Here is an 11,066-nt window from a genome sequence, read left to right on the forward strand (position 1 = left end):
TTAACTGTTTATATATTTGGGTGCTGCTATGTTGGGTGCATAAATATTTACAATTGTTATGTCTTCTTGTAGGATTTTCCCCTTAATGATTATATAGTGTCCTTCCTTGTTACAGTCTTTGTTTTATTTTTATTTTTATTTTTTTAATACTAAATTTATTTTTTATTGGTGTTCAATTTACAACATACAGAATAACACCCAGTGCTCTCAGTGCCCGGCACCCATTCACCCCCACCCCCTGCCCTCCTCCCCTTCCCCCACCCCTAGTTCTTTTCCCAGAGTTAGGAGTGTTTATGTTCTGTCTCCCTTTCTGATATTTCCCACACGTTTCTTCTCCCTTCCCTTCTATTCCCTTTCACTATTATTTATATTCCCCAAATGAATGAGAACATATAATGTTTGTCCTTCTCCGATTGACTCATTTCACTCAGCATAATACCCTCCAGTTCCATCCACGTCGAAGCAAATGGTGGGTATTTGTCATTTCTAATGGCTGAGTAATATTCCATTGTATACGTAAACCACAGCTTCTTTATCCACTCATCTTTCGATGGACACCGAGGCTCCTTCCACGGTTTGGCTATTGTGGACATGGCTGCTAGAAACATCGGGGTGCAGGTGTCCTGGCGTTTCATTGCATCTGTATCTTTGGGGTAAATCCCCAACAGTGCAATTGCTGGGTCATAGGGCAAGTCTATTTTTAACTCTTTGAGGAACCTCCACACAGTTTTCCAGAGTGGCTGCACCAGTTCACATTCCCACCAACAGTGTAAGAGGGTTCCCTTTCTCTGCATCCTCTCCAACATTTGTGGTTTCCTGCCTTGTTAATTTTCCCCATTCTCACTGGTGTGAGGTGGTATCTCATTGTGGTTTTGATTCGTATTTCCCTGATGGCAAGTGATGCAGAGCATTTTCTCATGTGCATATTGGCCATGTCTATGTCTTCCTCTGTGAGATTTCTGTTCATGTCTTTTAAAAGATTTTATTTATTTATTCATGAGAGATACACAGAGAGAGAGAGGCAGAGACACAGGCAGAGGGAGAAGTAGGCTCTATGCAGGGAGCCCGATGTGGGACTCGATCCGAGGACTCCAGGATCACACCCTGGGCCAAAGGCAGGCACTAAACCGCTGAGCCACCCAGAGATCCCTCTTTGTTTGTTTTAAAGTTGATTTTGTTCAATATAAGTATTGCTAACATGGTTTTCTTCTCACTTCCATTTACCTGATAAGTGCTTTCCCATCCATTTACTTTCAATCTGCATTAAGTCTGAAATGAGTCTCTTTTAGGCAGTATATAGATGGGTCTTGTTTTTTATTCATTACATCACCCTATATCTTTTGATTGGTGTGTTTAGTTCATTTACGTTCAAAGTAATTATTGATAGGCATATACCTATTTCAATTTTGTTACTTGTTTTGTGATTGTTTCTAGATTTTCTCTGATTCTTTTTTGTCTTTCTTTCATGGTTTGCTGTCTTTCTTTAGTGATATACTTGGATTTCTTTCTCTTTATGCTTTGCATATCCATTACTGGATTTTGATTTGTAGTTACCACGAGGTTTATATATAACATCTTCTGCATATAGCAGTCTATATTAAGTTGATGATCACTTAGGTTGAAACACATTCTTTACTCCTCTCCCCCCCCACACACACGTTTTATGTATAGGGTATCATACTTTACATCCTTTAATTTTGTGAGTCCTTTGACTGAGTTTTATAGCTGTATTTATTTTTCCTGCTTTTGTGCTTCCTTTCTTTCCACTCACGGTCCCCTTTAACATTTTTGGTAGGGCCTGTATAGTGGTCATGAATTCCTCTAACCTTTGTTTATCTGAGAAACTTATCATCTCTCCTTCTATTCTGAACAATTGCCTCGCTGGACAGAATATTTTCATATGTAGTTTTTTCCTCTTAACACTTTTAATATATCATGCTACTTCTTCTGCCTTGCAAAGTTTCTGTTGAACAATCCACTGATAACTTGATGGGTATTCCCCTATATGTAACTTTTCTTTATCTGCTTTTAAAATCTTTCTTTATCACTACTTTCTGCTATTTTAATTACTGTGTGGACTTCCTTTTGTTGATTTTGTTGGGGGAATCTCTGTGCCTCCTGGATCTGAATTTCTGTTTTCTTTCCCAATTAGAGAAGTTTTCAGCTATTTTTTCTTTAAATAATTTTTCTGTTCCCTTTCTCTCTCTTCTTTTTCTAGAATCCCTATCCTATGAATGTTACTATTTTTGATAGACTTGCTGAGTTCCCTAAGTCTATTCTCTCTCTCTTTTAAAAAGTCTCTTTGTTAAAAGATCTCACTGATGTTTTCCACTCTTCTCAAATCCAGTATCTTGATGATCATTAAGTTCTTTATCAGGCATATTATTTATGCCAGTTTTGCTTAGGTCTCTTGCTATAATTTTGTCCTTTCATTTAAGGCACAGTTCTCCATTTCTTCATTTTGTCTAACTCTCTTTGCCTGTTTCAATGTGTGAGGAAAGTCAGCTCTTGAAAGTAGTGAGCAACTTTAATAAGGTGGCATTGGTCCTTTGCCAGAGGGAACATGTCTCCAGTGCCAAGGTAGGGCCAGCTGGTGCATCTGGAAAGTGTGCACAGGTGGGGCACACAGTTTTAACAAGGTGTGTGTATTCTCCATGAGACGTGACAGGTCATTGCAGCAGGGATCAAGGTCCCACAAAGTGTGTGGTCAAGAGAGGCAGTGTTGACAAGGTTTGCATGGGTCTTCTGAGGGAGGGAAGCTGCAGGGTGGGGACTGGGACAAGCCCAGCTGGAGGAAGTGGGGTGCAGTGTAAGCACATTTGGTAGCAAATGCTAGGACCCCACTGGTTCTGGCAGGTGGAATTGCTCTTTGATTAGTAAATAACTCTTCTGCTCATATGCCCCAGGCATTTTTCAAACTGTTGCTTCTAAGCTACATCTCCAGGGGCTGTTTTTCATACTGTCTAAGGGTAGGGACTGTTTCCTATCATTCTCCAGGCTCTTCCAGACAGAGCCTGCTGATTTTTATGGTTCCAGGTTTTAAGTCCCACTGGTTGCAAGAACTCTTGAAATTTGGCCCTTCTAATTTCCAAAGCCAAATGCTATGGGGATTTGTCTTCACCGTGTGGGCTCCAGGGTGTGATGGTCTTCTCTTCCCAGTCTGAGACTGCAGCTCTCTCCCTCCTGCTGAGGACCACAGTCCATTTAGCTTCCCCCTGAGACTCTGCCCTTCCTACCCTCTTCAATGTGGCTTCTTCTCTTTATTTAGTTGTGGAGTTTGCTTTGCTGGTCTTCAGATCATATTCTAGTGGTATCTAGTTATGAGCTTAGGTCCTCCTACTCCACCATCTTCCCCAAACTCAGCTATCTAATTCTTAATGTCAATTTGTTTATATGTTCAGAATGTCATCTAAACTAGTGTTCACTAATCGTGGGCACAGATAATTTCTGACTCATGAGATTTATGTTCATTTTTAAATTTTCTTTGTATTCTTCTTATATTGTCAGATACATTTCCATGAATAACATGAGGATTTTTTTTGTTTTTTCCTTCATAAAGAATATGGATTATTATTCTTAAAATTAAAAATTAACATATTTTAATTAAAATGTAATTCAACCTGGACTGCAGCATAAGACAGAGCTAGATTCAAATCCTAGATTTAGGGATCCCTGGGTGGTGCAGCGGTTTAGCGCCTGCCTTTGGCCCAGGGTGCGATCCTGGAGACCCGGGATCGAATCCCACATCAGGCTCCCGGTGCATAGAGCCTGCTTCTCCCTCTGCCTATGTCTCTGCCTCTCTCTCTCTCTCACTGTGTGCCTATCATAAATAAATAAAATAAAAAAATAATAAAATAAAATAAAAAATTCAAATCCTAGATTTATTATGGCCTAGTTGTGTAACTTCAAGCAAATTCCCTAGCCTCGTCTAGCCTTCAATTCAAATGGAGATATTTACCATCAATGGCCATAGTTGGAATTTGAGATGATATGCGTCAAACATCTAACACAGTGCCTGTCAATAGAAGGTGATTACCCAACAAATGAGAACTATGTATCATTTCTATTAGTGTAATCCCAGTATGTTGCTTCTGTTCTTATCTTTAATTTTTCCCCATCTGTTTACTTTCAACAAAGTGCTGTGTCATCAAGAATTTGGTATTAAACTACTATTGTGTCTGTTCTATGTGGGTGAGGCTCCCAGTGAGAGCCCTAGCCTTACCCCTGGTCTCTCCTAAGTACCACCTAAAATTTCATGGGATAGTTACAAAAACTTCCTGGTTACAAACACTTCCCAGTTGAAAACACTATTTAACTGAGAGGTGTTCCTGTTTCCAGGTCAGGCTCCTACACATAATACTGGTGTTTTATGTTGTTTTTGTTTTTAGTAGAGGTTAGTTTGAATGAGAACACTTGCCATTCTGTTCTTCTGAGAACTTGCTGTCCCATATCATGGTGCTACTGTGATGTTCCATGGATTGGTATGAACGGTAGTTGTAAATAATTAAAAGTTTCCTTTGGCGGTTTCAGTAGGAGCTGCATGGAGCCTAGTCTGGTCTTGGACCAAGCTGACCTGGGCTTATTTGTCCCCTGTGTGCCCTACTTTTTCGATTCTAGCTTGAAAAGGGTGTTACTTGCCAATGCAGCATCATCCAGATCTTTAACCTTATGTTGTTCTTGGAATAATCTTTACAGAAAAGAAAGTTCTAGTGCTTAAATAGTCTGAGTTATTTGCCCACATGGTTTTGTTTTACATACTGATTTTTCATCCTTTCTTTCTTGTGCAGCTGGGCTCTCACAAAGACCAAAGCATCCCTCCTTTTTACAAGGCCAAGTCCTGAAAGGCATTACCTAGCAAAACTTTCTGTCCCACAGTGCATCACAATACCCTTTAAGTGATGTAAAAGGATCAAGTCTTATAACTCTGCAGTGTGCTTTTGCAGTGTATCCAACACCGGAGGCAGTTGAAATAACTGCTGTCCTCGGAAGACTGCATTTAAGAACAAAGAGGGCTCTAACCACTGCAGCCAAACCAGGTAACACCAATTTGGTCATTACCACCTGAACCTCTCTCCTGTAGCTTAGTCGTTGCATTACTAAATAGCTGGTTGAATTTTGAAGGTTTTGGAGACAAAAGCTCACAACTAGAGAAACTTTATGACAAATCATTTTGTAAAGTCTAGAATTCTTTTGGAAAGTATATATTCATACCTCTTAACTTTAAATTATTTGAGTAGATTTAGCTCAATATTTTTTTTTTCTTAGAAATGAGGTATACCAGGGCACCTGGATTGCTCAGTCACTTAAGCGTCTGCCTTCAGCTTGGGTTGTGATATCAGGGTCCTGGGATTGAGCCCCACATCGAGCTCCCTGCTCAGCGAGGAGCCTGCTTCTCCCTCTCCCTCTGCCCTTCCCCCTTACTTGTGCTCTCTCTCTCTCTCTCAAATAAATAAAATCTTAAAAGAAAAAAAAAAGAAATGAAGTATACCCATATTAAGTCATCTGGCTTTCTGCAACACAAAAAGAACAAAGATTAAACACTGTTAAGTAGATTACGAGGTTACTGAGTTCATATATTCATTCATTCCAAAGTATGCAAAGAGTACTTCCTTGGATGGGGAATACTTTGCAAGTCAGTAAGGCAGGAGAAGGACAAGGAGAGTAAAGGTAGTGTCTGCCAAAGCAATATGGCTCCAACATCTAGGAGCTTATGCTTCAGGTGGACAGGACAGACTCTGTATGAAACTCATGTCTTGTTCTTTGAAGAATCTCTAGAGCCTTATCTGAGGCCTAGCACAAAGTTTTTACTAATTAAATATTTTCCTAAATGATAGAATGAATAAATGAATTCAGAAAGCAATAAACCAATAAGAATAGGCTTGGGAACCAAAATGCATTATAAGATTAATCAAAGGCTCTGGAAGTGGGCAGTGGACCATTTGGAATCCAGAACAGAGGACTTGTAGGAGATAGCACTAGGGAGTGGCTATCTCCAGGGCCCTAACTTACCCCCATGCCTTGCATACTGGTTCTACACCTCCAAGGAAAGCCCTCCCCGCCCAGGACTCTGAGGTTATAAAGTACACTTGGAAAATCAATTGTTGCTGCTTATATACCTGTCTAAATGTCACTCTCTATTTCTTGAATTTTCCCCAAATTTTGATAAATAACAAAATCTTGGGACCCTGACTAATATCCTGCCTCCACCCTTTTTTTGGACAGATTAATTAAATTATAAAACTTGCTAGTTGTTTAATTGAGGTTTGCAACCTAAATAACCTTACCAGGCAGTTACTACTGGTTCCACTCACTATCGTACTGAGAGGGCTTAACCTTCAATTTTACAAATACTTCTTTTAGCTCTTTTCTACCATAAACATTGATGCCAACTTAAAATTTTAAACCTCAGAAAGCTCATCTCCATGAGGAAAGCTTATCACATACTTCATATCAGGGAAAAGGTTCAGGTTTTCTGAAGCAGATGTGACATCTATTCTTGGAAACGTTTCCTTTAAAATTCTGAAAGAGAGGTTGTGGGTAGGGGCAGGGACACAGCCGCTCAACTATCTATCAGAAAGGCAACTTGGGGATTCTGTTTTAGCAGCTACAGAACTTTAATTTTATATCAACTTGTGCAACACTATGGTTAATATCTGACTTCATCTCTTCCACCAGATAAGTAACATGAGAACAGAACCACATGTCACTTGCTTTTTCCCTAGTGCCTGGTAAAATGCCAACCAAAGGTAGTTTATCAATAAATATCTGTTGAGTGAATCAATGAATCAGTGGCACTGTAGCAGAAGAAGAAGAGTTTTGGAGTCAGGCAGATTTGTGGGTTTTTTTTTTGTTTGTTTGTTTTTTTTTTTTGCTTGTTTACTGGCTGTGTAACCTTCAACATGGAATTTAACATCTTCTAGAAATTCAGGATAATGATGGAAAACTCCCAGGACTCCTGTGAGGACTGAGTGAAGTAGTGTATGGTGCCAACTGTCTGGTGGCTGACAAGCATTCGCTCAGGACAAGATCTTTCCCGTCCGTTTCCAACAGAGGGTAGTTGCTCTTTTTCAAAATTGTTTTGGCTATTTTAGCTCCCTTGCATTTCCAAATAAACTTTAGAATAAATTGGTTTAGATCTACAAAAACTCCTCCTGGGAAGTTTGACCAGATAAGCCAGATCAGTGTGGGGAGGTTGTCATCTTTGCTATATTAAGTCTCTCAAAACATAAACACAGTGTATCTCTCAGATCTTCTTTGATTTCTTCCATCAGCATTTTGTAACCTTTCAGCATCCAGCATCTGTACACGTCTTATTAGATTTGTGCCTAATATTTCTTTTTTAGCTACTGTAAATAGCTGTGGTATTTTAAATTTTTATTTATTTATTTGAAAGAGAGCAAGCATGGTGGTGGGGAGGAGCAAAAGGAAAGGAACAAGCAGGCTCTGCTGTGTGCAGAGCCTGACATGGGGCTCGATCTCATGACCCTGAGATCACGACCTGAGCCTAAACCAAGAGTCAGATGCTCAACTGACTGAGCCACTCAGGCACCCCAATAGTTGTGTTTTAAATTTTGGTTTCAATTTTTTATTTAAAGTATAGAAATGCGGGGCACATGGGTGGCTCAGTTGGTTAGGTATCTGCCTGCTTCTCCCTCAGCCCCTCCCCACCTCTCACACGCTCTCTCTCTCAAATAGCTAAATAGAAATTTTAAATAAATAATAAAGTATAGAAATGTAATTGTATGCATTGACCTTGTATCCTATGATCTTGTTAAAAAGTTATTAGTTTTAAGAATTTATTTGTAAGCTTCTTTGGATTTTCTACATAAATGATTATATCATTTGTAAATAGGGACAGTTTTCTTCCTTTCCATCTGTGTGCTTTATATTTCCTTCCCTGGCCTTATTGCACTGTGTAGGACTGCTGGCACTATGTTGAATAGGAGTGGTGAAAGAGACATCCTTGCTTTGTTCTCGATTTTAGGAAGAAATCAGTCTTTCCCCATTAAGTATGATGTTAGCTGTAAATTCCTATAGATGCACCTTATCAGGTTGAAAAATTTGCCTAATGGTTGACTAAGAAATTTTATGATAAATGGACAGATTTTATCAGGTTTTTGGCTGTTATCCTATTTTATAGAATTCTGATGTGATCCATAATATCGTCTATAATTCACAAAAGTTGCTAAGAAAGTTGACAAGATAAATCTTATATCTTTGTCCCTGAAGTCTGTATGTTGAATATTAAAGTTGGAGAAGTTTGTTGCAATGTATGTCCTTTATTTATCTTAGTTCAATTGTTTCTTGGCCTTTTGGCTAAGATGAAGTGAACTTACCTTAGTTCACCTTCTGAACATCAGCATAATAAAAAAATTATATTATTAAACTTTAATTTCTGTGCCCTGGGAGTCTAACTGCTGGTTTATGGGTCAGTGTTAACTAAGTGGAAGTGGTTAAAATTCTCCTAAATAAGAGCCATGAAGATGTCCAAATCTTATTTCATTCTTAGGAATGTATCTGAAAATATAAATTCTATAGAACCAAAATATAGTTTATTTAGCACAACCAAAATGTCCAATATTAGGGCTGGGTTTCATAAATTATGGCATATTCAGTTCCTTAATAAACCTTTATGAAATGTCCATTCTGTGCCAGTTATTATCTTTGGCCCTAGGGTTACAGCAATGAGCACAAGAGACACATCGCTGCACTCCTGGAGACTACTTTCCATTGGGGAGACAGGCATAAATAAGATACATAAGTAAACATAATATGACAGATGGTGATGAGTGTTTTGGAGAAAAATAAAGCAGAGAGCATGAATAAGAAGTCCAGGCATGGGAGTGGAATGGGGTACTATTTTAAATAAAGTGATGGGTGGGCCTCACCAAACAATATAAAGGAACATGAAATATTAGAATTAAGAATACTCTCTAACAACGTGGAAAATTTTTCATGATATCTTATTAAATGAAAAAAAAAGGATACAAAATAAGATGTCTGCTGTGGTTCAAACATTTAAGTAGATACATACATATAAAACATAAAAAATGTAAACAGTTGTTTGTGGATAGTTTTAATATCGTTTTACAGCATTATTTACTCTGAGCATAATTATGTTTTCCATTTAAAACAAGAAAAATGTTTGGACGCTTGGTTGGCTCAGTTGGTTAAGTGTCTAACTCTTGGTTTTGGCTCAGGTCATGAACTCAGGGTTGTGAGACTAAGCCCTAAGTTGGGCTCCATAGTCAGTGGGGAGTCTGCTTGAGATTCTCTCCCTCTGCCCCTCCCCCTCTCTCAAATAAATAGATGAATCTTAATTAAAAAAAAAAGAAAAGAAAAATATTTAAGGTTCCCTAAGGCTAATTTGAAATTGAATGAAATGTGTGATGAGGATACACATAGAACTCACATTTGCTCTGGAAAAATTCTATTTGGGGCACAGCTGAGGAAGAATCTCTACTAAGGAATCTCATAAAAATATATATATTTTAAAGGAGATGAAAGTTACGTTGTTCAGGGTGCCGAGAACAGTGGTTGTGCAGTGTTGGCTGTGAGCTTGGAAATGATGGCAAGTTTAACATGTGTTCATAATTTATCTTATTTAGATTTGGCATGTGAATCTATTTTTTAAGATTGACTAAAATAAAATGTACTGACATATCTTACTGCAGAAACATTTTCTTCTGTGTTCAAGAGATGACAACTAATCACACAAGATGTGACTTGGTATCTATGTAGTAGTTCAGTTCCCTAAAGATTCAGAACGACAGGCTGCAACCATTGCCAGACAACGTCTTCCGATGACTCCAGGAGCTTATGCTTAGACTCCATGTGGGCTATTCACGTGTTCCTCTGAAAATGTTTCTGTGGCCTGGCTAAAGTATGGCAGCCCAGGCCTGGCTTATTCCCTCTGGTGTTGATTCAGAATTTCTAGGCACTGAGCAATCACTTTATCATCAAAGGCAGACGTGGTGTTGTCTTAGTGAAACACAAATGTCCTGAATATCTTGCATTCTTCTCTCCAGCATGTCACTTCCAGTGAGGGAAAATCCCAGCAGTCACAAAGCTTTCCCAGTGTAAGCAAGAGCTCCATGGTATTTACTCAGATTTTCTCTTCTGTTCTTTCTTCTTCTTCCTTTTTTTTTTTTAATATAATCACACTAGTGCTAAAAGAAAAAACAGATTATATAATGAACAGGCTCCATTGGATAGCCAAATTATTCTATTATAATGTAACCTTGCTTGAAAATGTTCAAGTTGCTTGAAAAACACACTGAGATATGAAATAACAGCTAGCTGGCCTGTGGGCAATACACTGACTAGCTTTGACTAGAAGAAGGGGGATGGAGGCCCCACACACTGTTTTCCTTCCCAAGGAAACCCATCCCCCTCCCAGTTACTGCTTCTTGGGGGCTATCCAATGGAACCTGTTCATTATATAATCTGTTTTATATCAGTGCCTAAATAAATGAAAATGTCTATCTTTTTTAATCTTTTTCCTAATCTATCTTTTTTCCTAATCTATCTTCTTCCTGTCTATCTTTTTCCTATCTTTTTCAGTTTCATGTTGGCTGGTGGTTAGAGTGCTCTGCGGTTGTTTCAATAAAGCACAGAATACTGTCAAGGTAAATATCTCTAGAACCAAATGGGTTCCCAGGCTGGTTCCTCAGTGACCTTGGACAAGTTATTCTACTTCTCACTCCTTCAGGTTTCTTATCAGTAAAATAGGAAGCATACTTCACAGGGTTTCTGGAAGGCTAAAATGAGTTCATTCTTATCACCTGATACAGAATACGTGCCTGTACATAGAAACTCATATTTCTCTTTCCTCAAAGGTGCTGTTTTTGTTACAGAATGCACACATGCATTATTTCTCACTTAACCCTGCAGAGAGGTATTGTAATCATACATATACAGATCGAGTGCCTTACTCTGTTCAGGCTGCACCAGATTACCATAGACTGGGTGGTTTCTAAACATCAGAAATTTATTTCTCACAGTTCTGGAGGCTGAAGTCCAAGATCAGAGTGCTGGCATGGTCAGGTTCTGATGAGAACTCTCTG

Source organism: Nyctereutes procyonoides, unplaced genomic scaffold (assembly GCF_905146905.1).
Source record: "Nyctereutes procyonoides isolate TBG_1078 unplaced genomic scaffold, NYPRO_anot_genome, whole genome shotgun sequence".
NCBI lineage: Eukaryota > Metazoa > Chordata > Mammalia > Carnivora > Canidae > Nyctereutes > Nyctereutes procyonoides.